The following is a 15506-nucleotide window of genomic DNA, read 5'->3' as shown; positions in this document are numbered from 1 at the left end:
ACCGGTTCTTTCCTCGTGGAACAGCTGTAGCTCGTCCTAGTTCCTGAAATTACCGTCTATACTAATTACTTCCAACACGATGACGCGTAAGGATGTGGTATGCGTCGAGATGAAAGGATATAACTGAATCTTTCCGGTAAGAACCGATCCCTCGAGCGTTTCGCGTGAGATCACGCCTCCAGAATTTTCCCCGATTGGTAAACAAGTTGATTGTCGCTAATTATATCGTTAAGTAGCTGAATATTAAGTTACGCGATGGACCATCTCGAACGAGAACAAATCGTCGCGGTGGTCACCGGTGACCGGCATTTCTAGCAACTTTCGAACACTTGCAACGAATGATCCCTGATGCTTGTACATTTTTAAATGATATTAGTATTTTAAGAATCGGTAAACTATTTAATCTTTCTGTTTTTGAGATTTAAATTCGAACAAATTTCGAGTGAAAAACAAGCATTAATTTTGATTGATTAAGTACTAGGTTGTCCTGAATTAGGGCAAATGAAGAAGTCAGAGCACTGAAATCGAGCAAAATTGCAATAAAGTGACGAAACATTCATAAACTATGGTTACAATTTTTTGTATTTTTTTATTGCTCTGCAATGAAGAGTTAAACAATATAGAGGACTATGAAAAGGACTAAAATAAAATAAAGCTTCCAGAAAAGAAAGATGGCGAAAAATAATCGATGGAAATGATGCGTAGATAACATAAAATAATAAAATATTTATTTATATAAGAAACTGAGTGAATTAATTTAGAGAACTTTTAAATAACGTAGTAAAAAGAGAAGATGCATTGTTTTCCGCCTTTCAACGTGAGCAATAAAGGCGTACAAGCAATAAGAATAACAATCGTAGATGCATTAATCAAACGATTCCGCGGTATCGTCGACAGTTTAAACGCACTAATGACACGCGTCGACAGTGCTAAATTACGAATCACAAATTATTGTGCTCGTTAACGGGGCAGACTCGTCTCAAACTTCACGAGTTCAATTGTCGAGACACGCGTCACCAATTAAAAAGCAATTGCTGGCTTCATTGGTAGCGGCGAATACATTACTGGGCAATGAGAGACGTCGACCAGCCACGTTCGATTATGTTACCGGATAAAACTGATACGGACCGGTCCGTTATCGTTTGAAAGTCGCTGGAATCGCGCACGGATAGATTTTATGCCACTTCGTGGAAATATTCGTCGTTCTTTGGTCCTATTCATCATTAGACGATCAAAGTTACTCGCTACTTCAATTTATTGTGATCCTTAAACTGTATTTCAATCGATACCATCGTATGATTGATAAAAAGAATCGATTTGATTGATTTTCGAGGGACAGGAAATTTTGTTTCGCCTTTTGGTTGCAAATTCATATTTTTAAAATGAAATTGATGAAATGGGAGCTTTGCAGAAGTTGAATATAATAATTTCTTGCTTTAGGTATTTTTTATATTTTTTTATACATTAAGTGACTTAGTTTTTTTGGTAATTTTGAAAATAAATATTCGTGATTTGTTTATTGGAGTAGTTTTATGGTTCGCACAGAAATACAGCCAACGAGTTTAATTAGCGTTGTCTATTTCGATGCAAGAATAAACCAGCAATTTTCAGTTGGAACAAAATGGCGAGAAAATCGCGTCACTTACAATTAGAACACGATTAGGTGTCATGGTAAGCTGTGGCACAATTGGGAGATCAATTCTACCAGCGCTGTTGTGGATAAAAATACATAAATTGGACCCATTTTATTCCATGTCGACTTGTTAACGTGTTTAAAAGCGTCCTCGACATTTCTTCAGATTATAGAAACATGGAAATATTCGATAATTCAATTTTATTGTGAGATGTCGTTCAGAGTGACGGTCACCGGTGACCACCGTGGCAAACAACGCGTTAAATTCGTATTTCGATGCAACAAACACTCTCTAGGCATACAAATAAACACCAGAATACTTTAATTATATCGTTCGAACTAATTGCAATAATCGAAGAATATATTTTCGAGTGTCGGTCACCGGTGACCACCGTGGCAATTTTGTCCATATCTAGAAACGTCCTCAACATTTATTCAAATTATAGAAACCTAGAAATATTCGATAATTCAATGGTGAATTTGTTATTTCACAATATTTCAAATTTAAGTCATTTAGAAGTTTATTGCAACTCGTCGTAAGTTCAGAGTGACGGTCACCGGTGACCACCATGGCAATCAACGCGTTAAATTCGTATTTCGATGCAACAAACACTCTCTAGGCATACAAATAAAAATAAGAATACTTTAAATATACCGTTTCAACTGATTGTAATAATCGCAGAATATATTTTCGAATGACGGTCACCGGTGACCACCGTGGCAATCAACGCGTTAAATTCGTATTTCGATGCAACAAAAACATTCTCTAGGCATACAAATAAAAATAAGAATACTTTAAATATACCGTTTCAACTGATTGTAATAATCGCAGAATATATTTTCGAGTGACGGTCACCGGTGACCACCGTGGCAATTTTGTCCATATCCAAAAGCGTCCTCCACATTTATTCAAAATATAAAAACCTAGAAATATTCGATAATTCGATGGTGAATTTGTTATTTCACAATATTTCAAATATTAACAATTTTATTGCAACTCGTCGCAAGTCCAGAGTGACGGTCACCGGTGACCACCAATCAAATCAAAGTATAATAATTCACGTAAAATTAACTTTCGAACCATTCTAAAAATTGCAAGACCATAAATTTTATTTCTATTCATTTAAATAGCACAAATCAAATTTCACGTAGCAAAGTGCCCCCCAAATAAAATGGCTGCTCCCTTAAATTCCAGATTCGAAATATAGAAGTAAAAGCATATACAAATAAAATTTGACAATGGAACGTGCTTGAAAATAAACTATCGTCGTCTATCGAGAGGCACAAAGATCGTAAACGATCGAGAAACGCCAATGATCGACAGTAATTGTTTAATCTTCGATCGAATCACGTTCTCGTCGATTAATCTAGTCGCGGGGGGGATTATAGTTGCCCATGACGCGATCGAATCGCGGAGTGCAATTCGGGAAATCCTCCCGTGCACGATACGTACGGGTAAATCTGGAACCGCCAAAAATACGCGATTAGTACGAGTCCGTGATATTCGAAAAATGCGGGACGCGCGAAAAGTAGGCTCCCTCGGAAGCAGGAAATGCGGAAGCTTTGACGCGTTGCCAACGGAATAAAATTACGCGGCAAAGGAACTGGCCACGACCCCGCGCGAGCAGTATCCGTTAAAATAACTCCCCTCGAAATAGTGAATCCATAGAATTCTGTGTTTGTCAACTCACCGGATGAATCATAACGCCGCTCGAGGAGGTTACCGCGCCAAAAATTTTACGCGCTGGCGCCGCCGCCATTGTTGACACATAGTTCTTTAACACCGGATTTACGTTAAAATTTGTTGGGGTTTTTTGAATTATTCCACTTGAACACATAACTCAATATATATTTAGTTATCGCACATAATACAGATATATAATAAGCATAGAAAGAACAAACTCAAATAAGCATACGCCTAAGCACGACTACATGGCGCCATACTAAGGTGGCGCTGCGGTGGGACGAGCAAACCCCCTTCAAAATTTGAATTTTATTTTAATTACAATACATATTTGTATCGATCAAATTCAATTTGTATTGCTAACAATCAATATTTACGAGCTCTTTAATTTTTAAGCTAAAGTTTAAATATTTATTTTCATTCTATGGTGGTTATAGATTTTTTATTTTAATTGGGATGCATATTTGTATCGATCAAATTCAATTCGAATTGCTAACATTTAATATTTACGAGCTCTCTAATTTTGAAGCTAAAGTCTAAATATTTATTTTCATTGTATGGTAGTTATAGATTTTTTTATATTAATTAGGATGCATATTTGTATCGATCAAATTCAATTTGAATTACTCTCTAACTTTGAAGCTAAATTTTAAATATTTATTTTCATTGTATGGTGGTTATAGATTTTTTATATTAATTAGGATGCATATTTGTATCGATCAAATTCAATTCGAATTGCTAACAATCAATATTTACGAGCTCTTTAATTTTGAAGCTAAAGTTTAAATATTTATTTTCATTGTATTTATATTGTAAATATTCATCATTATTGTATAGTGTAGTTATACAATTTGATAAAAGAATATAAAAAAAATAGTCTGGAGCAAAGAGTCGACTGATCTGAATGGTATTGAATCATTTCTGTTGTAAGAAATATGTATAAAAAAACAGTGCACGAAACGTTTCAAAATTTCTTAGTAAAATATTTGATATATTCTAAAATTTAAAAAATGAGATTTTAAAATAAAATTGTATATATTATAAAATATTTGTTAGTTAGTACACGTGCATCTTTGCATTTGGAAAAAAGATGGCGTCGTCGATGACCCAGTCGCTGTCGTAACTTAACTTAATCGTAGCTTAACTATTTCCAGAAATTTGTACTTTTTAGATACTTGTCAATTTCGCGAATTAGATGATCACCGGTGCCAAATACCTTCGACATCGTTCATAGTATCGCGTTCGACTCCATAACGGGGAGTTCATGCACGATTTGCAGGAACTCGTCACTGTTCGTCAATTTTAGAAGACTTGGCTCGAATCCTCTTGGCCATCTTATAAATTATCAAATCACTCTATAGTGACGAATACTTGTGCACTGGACGTACGATCGTCGCCATAAAAGTCCCCCAAAATTGAATATTTCCTCGACGAGCCTCGAAATAAATCATCACTAGACTGCGGATCTTTATGCAAATTCATATTTTTATTAATAGAATTAATAAGATGGGAGCTTTGTAGATGATTGTCTCAACCCTTAAATATAATTATTCGTATCTTTAAGTATTTCTTATATTTTTGCATATTAAGTGCATTTTGTAGTTTCTCGAGAATTAAAATTCCCCATAAATGCATAAACATCCGCAGTCTAATCATCACTTTCGTGCGTGTATAAAAACAAAAATATTTACCCCAATTATTACTAAACAATTGTTACAAACTTATACAAGATACTAAGATAATACAAAAATATTATTTTTTTTTTTTAAATTTTCCATCTGTTCTATTCTATTATATCATCGAAAGATGTCTCAATAATTTAACACATTTCTTATTTAAATTTCTTCTCAACCGTGCATTTGTTTATACTAAAACCAGTAACCATGTAAACTCCAGATCTTTTGAATTCTCAAAATCGAACGAACGGCGATTTACGAAAAATAGAATCGTAACGTGGATAAAAACACTTACGAGCGGGACGAGTAGTAAAAAATCGCAGAATAGATTATTTCAGTCGACGCTTTTTGTTCGAGAAAATTGACCGTCGGATGTGCACTCGTCCAAGTCGTTTCGGTGTCATCCGCGAAGACAATGTTGTCAGAGAACAACGCACGTTACATCATACGCGTTAAAATAATTTCTGCGCGATGTCATCTATTCGTAACTTCTTTACTTTGTTAATCGATTGATCGTCGAACGTGTCATCCTCGTTGACTCTGTTTGGCTAGACGGAAAATCGAGTTTGTCGCGTCAGAAACATTCCTCAGGATCTCGATTAAGGATCCATATTGGACAGAAGCTGATAAATCCAACCAAAGGGGGGCGACACTCATTTTCTCACTTATGCATTTTTGAGGGTATTCGAGACTGGATTTTCAATTTATATATCACACACACGCAGATGAGCTACTATTGCTATGATTTTTAATATTTATTAAGTTAAATTTAGTGGACTAAATAGCTTGATGATATTTAGAATTCAGCTTGTTGATAACTAATATAGGATTTTAGGTATATTACTTTATTTTTTATGCAAATTCATACTTTTATTAATAGAATTAATGAAAGGGAAGCTTCGAAGAGGAGCGTATATATGTAAACAATCTGTCAGTCGAGCGCTTGCGAGAGAAACGAGAGCATAGCCCTCTGGTGGCGAGTACGGAAAGTAAAGGTTATATTTTTGCATATCAAGTGCATTTCTGTAGTTTCTTGAGCCTAATTATTAAAAATTATTTCTTAATAATTAAATATAACGTTTATTATAAAAAATATATAATGTAATTTTCAGTGTATGGAATTGTACGGAAAACCAGTGGGAAAAATAGAGATTTCTAGGATTTCCCTGTTCCTGGCACCCTTGTTGTCTCAGCGATTTTCCACCCTCGACGTCTCAGCAGTTTTTTACGGATCCCTAGGGCTAAAAAAAATACCTTTCAACCCGCTTTATTAAGTAGAAAAGCCTGAACAACTCGACACTCGATAAATATTTATTTTTGGAGAGAAAAAAACTATGAAATTCTTTCATCACAAACTAAAAGAACGAAAGAATGGTACAGTATAATAAAAGAAGAACATTTGCCCCGCCCGTGATATTTAGAATTGTTTAAATATTCGATTCTCGACTTTACACGAAATTCTGATTCGAAGCTTGTGATCTCGCTCAATTTGTTGCTACTTTTCCCCCGCTGTTTATTTTCTGGTTTAAGTAGCCGTAAAAGTAATCGTAAAATATTCACCGTTTCGTGGTTCCAACCTTTGTTTTCCCGAGGTCGACAAAATGGAGCTATGATGGCGACGATGCTTACTCGAGGACCGTAAAAAGACAGAATAGATTTGCTACCTCCGAATGATATCGATTTACAAATATTGTTTATTATTACCAAACTTTTTCGTGCATTCGTGGGGAATTTAAATTTTCAAGAAACTGTAGAATGCACTTGAAAATATAAGAAATACTTGAACTATGAGATTTGCTACCTCCAAATGATATCGATTTACAAACATACTGTTTATTATTATCAAACTGTGAATATTCGTGCATTTATGGAAAATTTAAATTTTCTAGAAACTACAGAATGCACTTAAAAATATAAGAAATACTTGAAATATGATACGAGTGTGGCGTTATCTCTCGTACTCGCCGCCAGAGGGCTACGGCTCTCGTCTCTCTCGCAAGCGCTCGACTGTGAATCTAATATCCTCATGTCTGAAGCAGAGTCTGTTAAAATTGCCTTATTGATGAGAATTATTATATTTGAAGATAGAAACAACCCTCTACGAAGCTCCCATTTCATTAATTTTATTAATAAAAATATATCTCTGCATAAAAATCAATTTAATTACACAAATTTAGTTGCCTATATGTTCTCGTCTCTTCTCTAGAAATAATCAGAAAAAAATTATTCCATTTATTTTGAATAACTTTTGCTATACATGGAAGAAACGTTTCTTTCCGTAACAGTTGGAACATTTCACCTAAATTGGTCGTTTCGCGTTCGTTTGATGGTGCTTCCAGGCACTTCTGTTCGACCCGAAATGTCTCTGAATTTTTTTATATTTTTTCACTCAATAGGTCAAGAGAAATCGTACAAAAACATGATTTTCGTTTTTACCCCATTACCCCCATGGTCGAGATTTCGAGTTAAAAATTTGCACACACAGTTGTTTTTGGATGACCTATCGAATGACCCATCATTCGTTCAATTCGGTTTTGGGGCACATTTGACCCCCTTACTTACCCCATTACTACCCCCACGGTCGAGATTTTGAGTTAAAAATTTGCACACACAGTTGTTTTTGGATGACCTATCGAATGACCCGTCATTCGTTCAATTCGGTTTTGGGGCACATTTGACCCCCTTACTTACCCCATTACTACCCCCACGGTCGAGATTTTGAGTTAAAAATTTGCACACACAGTTGTTTTTGGATGACCTATCGAATGACCCGTCATTCGTTCAATTCGGTTTTGGGGCACATTTGACCCCCTTACTTACCCCATTACTACCCCCACGGTCGAGATTTTGAGTTAAAAATTTGCACACACAGTTGTTTTTGGATGACCTATCGAATGACCCGTCATTCGTTCAATTCGGTTTTGGGGCACATTTGACCCCCTTACTTACCCCATTACTACCCCCACGGTCGAGATTTTGAGTTAAAAATTTGCACACAGGGTTGTTTTTGGATAACCTATCGAATGACCCGTCATTCGTTCAATTCGGTTTTGGGGCACATTTGACCCCCTTACTTACCCCATTACTACCCCCACGGTCGAGATTTTGAGTTAAAAATTTGCACACAGGATTGTTTTTGAATGACCTATCGAATGACCCGTCATTCGTTCAATTCGGTTTTGGGGCACATTTGACCCCCTTACTTACCCCATTACTACCCCCACGGTCGAGATTTTGAGTTAAAAATTTGCACACAGGATTGTTTTTGAATGACCTATCGAATGACCCGTCATTCGTTCAATTCGGTTCTGGATCAAATTTGACCCCCTTATTCGACTGTACCCTTTCTGCCGAAGACGTCGAGTTTGGCGTGTGCACGTTGCAGTTGCAAACCAGGGGGACAAGAAGCCCGTATAAATATTTAAACCTCTTCAGCTTTACGCTCGGTTACCCGCTTAAAGTTTCTACGTACACATGGCCACGCGTTATATGCGTTTTATGCGTTTTCGAGGGGATTCTAAATAAAGCAGCAGGAATTCGTGTATCGGGTTAGCTTGTCCCTTCGTAAACGACGGGCTCCGTCTAGTACGAGCCACGATCGAAGATATTACTTCATCGTCCAGGAAAAACGAATATCGGTGGCGTTTGGTCGCGCGTTGCTCTTTACGAAACGACAAGACCTTTCGTTATTCAATCTTCGGGGAACTTTCGAAACATTCTGACGCACAGGAGCGAATATTTGTTTAATTACAGCCTTCTGTTATGACCTGTACCGTTCTGTAATAGAAATTTACCAGAACAGAGTGTATTGTAAAATTGCATCTCATTTTTGACCATATTTTAATTCCCAAGAAATTTTGGCTGAGAATTATTATGAAATTGAAACATTTTACAAGATATTTTTCTTGCTGGCAAGTTTGTATACTGAAGAATTTTGGTAAAATTTTAATTTTCAATTTAATTTTTCAGCTGAAATTCTGTTTCGAATTAAACCTTGGGAATTATATGCACAGTGTGTTAGAAATCTGTTTTTTTTTCCAATTCAATAGGTGCTATTTGCTTCGTTCGATGATTAGCGTATCGAATGACTCGGAAAATTGGAAAAATTGGCATTTGAAAAATTCTACCGCCTCGAAACGATAGAAAATTGTTACAAGATTTTTAACAGACTAAAATAACCCTAATTTTCACCTTGTTATTATCTATTTATTTCTGTAATTAAATATAACAGAGAGAACGTATTACGATTAAAATTTGACTAAAAATTTCCAAGCAGAAACATTCTGCAATATTGTCAGTCTCATTTTCGAATGGAAATAAACGTAAATTGTAATTGATATGTCTTTGAAAGTAATACCGTGAGATTATATAATCCAAGATTACATAAGACTCGTTAGAAGAGGAAACGGGGATATTCTAAAGTAATTTAACAGATATTATTACACTGTAATTAATATAAAAATTACTCTGTTATGCTCGCAATTACATTATTTGTATATCAACCTTAATCATTTTACTTTATCACTCAAATCCAAGTTCCATACAAGACTCGAATTTCCCTGGAAAATGCAAGAACACAAAAATTACATAATTCTGTTTAATATCCTTCTTACTTATCCTCGAATTTGATGCTACATCTCGCCACAAAGCCAGGAATGCTCACGAAAACGCGATGCCGTCGAGTTGCAATTAAAATTCCTATTTTTTTTCTTTTTTCTAACCAAATTAAAAATCATACCGGATAACGTAGAAGTTAACGATGCTCGAAATGTTCATAGAGGCTTACAAACTAAGGTTTATTCGAGACAAGTGCTCGTAAAACGATAACACGCCAGATAAGACGACGAGCGGTGTAATTCAAGAACACAATTGCCTCACGGAGTCACTGATCAATCAGTGTAACGAACGGTTGGTTAAACATATGATATAATGTACGCTTTTCAACGTATTTTAATTCGAAACCGGCGAGGCACACGGCTTCAAACTAGCGCGAACCTACGCGATCTGGAACTAATTCACGCCTATGCAACGCTCGATTCGACGAAGAGTGTTTCGCGACTACGGTCGGGCAAGAAATTAATTACTTGTCTGCCACTTTGCGTTCATATTTTGTACATTAACATTATTGAGGAATTTTTATATTATAATTTTTATATTACTGCATGCATTCAATATTTTTTGAAGAATTTATAGCAGAATTAAATTGACGAAATGGTAGTGACAAGGAAATTTTATTACATAATATATTGTCTTTTAAACATAATATATATTTGTGTAGCATGCATTCAATATTTTTTTTAGAATTTATAGCTGAATTAAATTAATGAAATAGTATTGAAAAGGAAATTATAGCGAATAATATACTGTGTTTTAAGTATTATATATATGTGTGTAGAATGCATTCAATATTTTTATAGAATTTATAGCAAAATTAAATTAATGAAATAGGACTGACAAGGAAATTATAGCGAATAATATACTGTGTTTCAAGAATAATATACATGTGTGTAGCCATGTATTCAGTCTGGTTAAAGTAATTTTCTATTACTGCATGCATTCAATATTTTTTGTACAATTTATAGCAGAATTAAATTATGTGTAACCATGTATTCAGTCATGTTAAAGTAATTTTCTATTACTGCATGCATTCAATATTTTTTGTAGAATTTATGGCAGAATTAAATTATGTGTAACCATGTATTCAGTCATGTTAAAGTAATTTTATATTACTGCAAGCTTTCAATATTTTTTATAGAATTTATAGCAGAATTAAATTGATGAAATGGTACTGACAAAGAAATTCTATCAAATAATATACTGTGTTTTAAGCATAATATACATGTGTGTAGCCATGTATCCAGTCATATTAAAATAATTCCATATTAAGTACAGCATGCATTAAAATATTTTTTCTAGAATTTATAGTACAATTAAATTGATGAATTGGTACTGACAAAGAAATTATGTCAAATAATATAACATACCTTAGGCATAGTGTACATGTGTGTAACCATGTATTCAGTCATATTAAAATAATTCCATATTAAGTACAGCATGCATTAAAATATTTTTTCTAGAATTTATAGCACAATTAAATTGATGAAATGGTACTGACAAAGAAATTCTATCAAATAACATACTGTGTTTTAAGCATAATATACATGTGTGTAGCCATGTATCCAGTCATATTAAAATAATTCCATATTAAGTACAGCATGCATTAAAATATTTTTTCTAGAATTTATAGCAGAATTAAATTGATAAAATGGTACTGACAAAGAAATTATATCAAATAATATACTGTGTTTTAAGCATAATATACATGTGTGTAACCATGTATCCAGTATTATAAAAATAATTCCATATTACTGCATGCATTCAATATTTTTATAAAATTTCTACCAAAATGAAATTGACAAAATGGCACTGACAAAGAAGCTATAATATACTGTGTCTTAGGTATAGTGTACATGTGTATAACCGTGTATTCAGTCATATTAAAATAATTCCATATTAAGTACTGCATGCATTAAAATATTTTTTCTAGAATTTATAGCACAATTAAATTGATGAATTGGTACTGACAAAGAAATTCTATCAAATAATATACTGTGTTTCAAGCCTAATATACATGTGTGTAGCCATGAATCCAGTCATATTAAAATAATTCCATATTAAGTACAGCATGCATTAAAATATTTTTTCTAGAATTTATAGCACAATTAAATTGATGAAATGGTACTGACAAAGAAATTATATCAAATAATATACTGTGTTTTAAGCATAATATACATGTGTGTAACCATGTATCCAGTCATATTAAAGTAATTCCATATTACTGCATGCATTCAAAATTTTTATAAAATTTCTACCAAAATGAAATTGACAAAATGGCACTGACAAAGAAGCTATAATATACTGTGTCTTAGGTATAGTGTACATGTGTATAACCGTGTATTCAGTCATATTAAAATAATTCCATATTAAGTACTGCATGCATTCAAAATTTTTCTAGAATTTATAGCAGAACTAAATTGATGAAATGGTACTGACAAAGAAATTATATCAAATAACATACTGTGTTTTAAGCATAATATACATGTGTGTAGCCATGTATCCAGTCATATTAAAATAATTCCATATTAAGTACTGCATGCATTAAAATATTTTTTCTAGAATTTATAGCACAATTAAATTGATGAAATGGTACTGACAAAGAAATTATATCAAATAACATACTGTGTTTTAAGCATAATATACATGTGTGTAGCCATGTATCCAGTCATATTAAAATAATTCCATATTAAGTACAGCATGCATTAAAATATTTTTTCTAGAATTTATAGCAGAACTAAATTGATAAAATGGTACTGACAAAAAAATTATATCAAACAATATACTGTGTTTTAAGCATAATATACATGTGTGTAACCATGTATCCAGTATTATAAAAATAATTCCATATTACTGCATGCATTCAATATTTATATAAAATTTCTACCAAAATGAAATTGAGAAAATGGCACTGACAAAGAAGCTCTAACATACTGAGTCTTAATATAACCGTATATAATGAATTTTTTTATCCCAATACCACATCAAATATTAAAATTCTCACTGCGTGTTAATGTTTTACCTAGGAAAAATACTCGAGAATCCAGTTCGCGAAAGACGAGGAAACTTAATCGATAGATATCGTTTAAAAAATAATTAAAAGCACGGTTTATAGCCTCTCGAAGATCGACAGAAGGACAAGAATAAATTATGCAGTGCATAACAGTGCTATAAAACTAGTGCTATGCAACGAGATAAAATTTCCCCCCCTAATAGAACACTCTTAACACGATAATTATTTTTTTTATCTATTATTCGCAATTTTTAATATGTTTGAACGATTGGTTTTATTCCCTGGAGAATATTAAAATTCGTTTGAACGATAATTTTGCGACGGACTGTGCGTTCACTGAGCACTCAACCCAGGAAGTTACTAAATCGACGTGGAATATATTCGCGTATGATTATTAACAAGCGAAATCTGAAAATATCGTGAAAAGTGTTGAAGAAACCTCGTCGAACGGGTTCTCCCGTAAACAATTATATTCCCGGGAATATGCGTGTATCAATTTGCAGTATGTTTCCTTCTACGATAGAGTAAACCAACCCAGACATCTCGAGATCCAACAGACCCAATCCAGTTCGAGCCAGTCCGATCCAGCAAACGATCTTGTAGACCACTTGGATAAGGCGGCCTCTGCCACGGTAGAACTTCGATCGGACTCGTCTTTGACGAACACCTGAATGCTCAATATAATACAGGCAGAAAAACGCGGTGAAAAAGCGAACGAATAGGGAGAATGCGAGCATCGCTGGTAAGGTGACCAAAAAGGGTATGCTGCGGGGAGCTGTAGCATAGGTCAATGGAAGAAAAGTGCGTGAAATAGGAAGCTAATAAATTTTTGGAATCGTTCGAATATTCGTAACGTCGTATATAATATTGCGGAGAAATTTTTGTCCTCGATCGATTCACCTGGATCTCTGCTACCTGAAACAAATAATGGATCTTAAAATCGAATGGGAAAACGAATTTTTGCGATTTTTTATTTTTATTCTGGAGTTGGGAAATATTAGGGAATTTAATTTGAATTATTTTTTGTATTTTAAAGTGAAATTTTGCATACAAAAGTGGGTATAGTCGTGAAAAATTTTTTAAATTGAATAGGAAACGAATTTTTGTAATTTTTAATTTTTATTCTGGAGTTGGGAAATATTAGGGAATTTAATTTCTTATCATTTCTTACATTTGGAAGTGAAATTTTGCATACGAAAGTAGGAATCGTCGTAGAAAATTACAAAGAAATTTTTAAAATTGAATGGGAAATGAATTTTTGCAATTTTTTATTTTTATTCACGTGGAGTGGGAAATTTTATATAATTTGATATTTTTATATAATTTCTTGCATCTGAAAGTGAAATATTATATGTAAAATGGGTATCGTCGTGAAAAATTACGGAAAAATTTTTTAAATCCAATGGAAAACGAAATTCTGTAATTTTTAATTTTTATTCTGACTCGAATGTGAAATAGGAAATGTTATATAATTTAATTTGAATCATTTCTTGCATTTAAAACTGAAATATTCTATACAAAAGTGGGTATCGTCGTGAAAAATTACGAAGAATTTTTAAAATTGAATATTAAACGAATTTCTGTAATTTTTAATATTTATTCCCACTCGAATGTGGAATAGGAAATTTTATATAATTTAATTTGAATCATTTCTTGCATTTGGAAGTGAAATATTGTATACAAAAGTGGATATCGTCGTGGAAAATAACGAAGAATTTTTAAAATTGAATATTAAACGAATTTGTGTAATTTTTAATATTTATTTCCACTCGAATGTGGAATAGGAAATTTTATATAATTTAATTTGAATCATTTCTTGCATTTAAAAGTGAAATATTGTATATAAAATTGTGTATCATTGTGAAAAATTTTTTAAATCCAATGAAAAACGAATTTTTGTAATTTTTAATTTTTATTCTGACTCGAATGTGAAATAGGAAATGTTATATAATTTAATTTGAATCATTTCTTACATTTAAAAGTGAAATATTGTATACAAAATGGGTATCATCGTGAAAAATTAAGGAAAAATTTTTTAAATCCAATGGAAAACGAATTTTTGTAATTTTTAATTTTTATTCTCACTCGAATGTGGAATAGGAAATTTTATATAATTTAATTTGAGTCATTTCTTGCATTTAAAAGTGAAATTTTGTATACAAAAGTGGGTATCGTCGTGAAAAATTACGGAAAAATTTTTTAAATCCAATGGAAAACCAATTTTTGTAATTTTTAATTTTTATTTCCACTCGAACGTGGATTGAAACATATTATATAATTTAATTTGAATCATTTCTTGCATTTGAAAGTGAAATATTGTATACAAAAGTGGGTATCGTCGTGAAAAATTTTTTAAATCCAATGGAAAACGAATTTTTGCAATTTTTAATTTTTATTCTCACTCGAATGTGGAATAGGAAATTTTGTATAATTTAATTTGAGTCATTTCTTGCATTTAAAAGTGAAATTTTGTATACAAAAGTGGGTATCGTCGTGAAAAATTACGGAAAAATTTTTTAAATTCAATGGAAAACGATTTTTTATAATTTTTAATTTTTATTCTCACTCGAATGTGGAATAGGAAATTTTATATAATTTAATTTGAATGATTTCTTGCATTTAAAACTGAAATATTCTATATAAAAGTGGGTATCGTCGTGAAAAATTACGAAAAATTTTAAAAATTGAATATTAAACGAATTTCTGTAATTTTTAATTTTTATTCTCACTCGAATGTGGAATAGGAAATTTGATATAATTTAATTTGAGTCATTTCTTGCATTTGGAAGTGAAATATTGTATCAAAAGTGGGTATCGTCGTGAAAAATTACGGAAAAATTGTTTAAATTCAATGGAAATCGAATTTCTGTAATTTTTAATTTTTAT

The 15506-nt window shown here is 32.7% G+C and overlaps 1 protein-coding gene across 1 annotated transcript in view; it reads right to left on the bottom strand.

The window, feature by feature from the left end:
• The window catches only part of LOC122404486 (bumetanide-sensitive sodium-(potassium)-chloride cotransporter), a 41209-nt gene extending 35846 nt beyond the window's left edge, over positions 1–5363 (bottom strand). The window contains exon 1 of the mRNA XM_043408462.1: positions 5289–5363. The gene's annotated coding sequence lies outside the window, so the exon portion shown is untranslated. The remainder of the gene's footprint in view (positions 1–5288) is intronic.
• Between the last annotated feature and the right edge of the window lie 10143 nt (positions 5364–15506).

Source organism: Colletes gigas, unplaced genomic scaffold (genome assembly GCF_013123115.1).
Source record: "Colletes gigas isolate AHSC1104 unplaced genomic scaffold, ASM1312311v1 Colletes_gigas_Sc00003, whole genome shotgun sequence".
Lineage (NCBI taxonomy): Eukaryota > Metazoa > Arthropoda > Insecta > Hymenoptera > Colletidae > Colletes > Colletes gigas.
The sequence above is the reverse complement of the archived record's forward strand: the minus strand, read 5'-3'. Positions and strand labels throughout refer to the sequence as shown.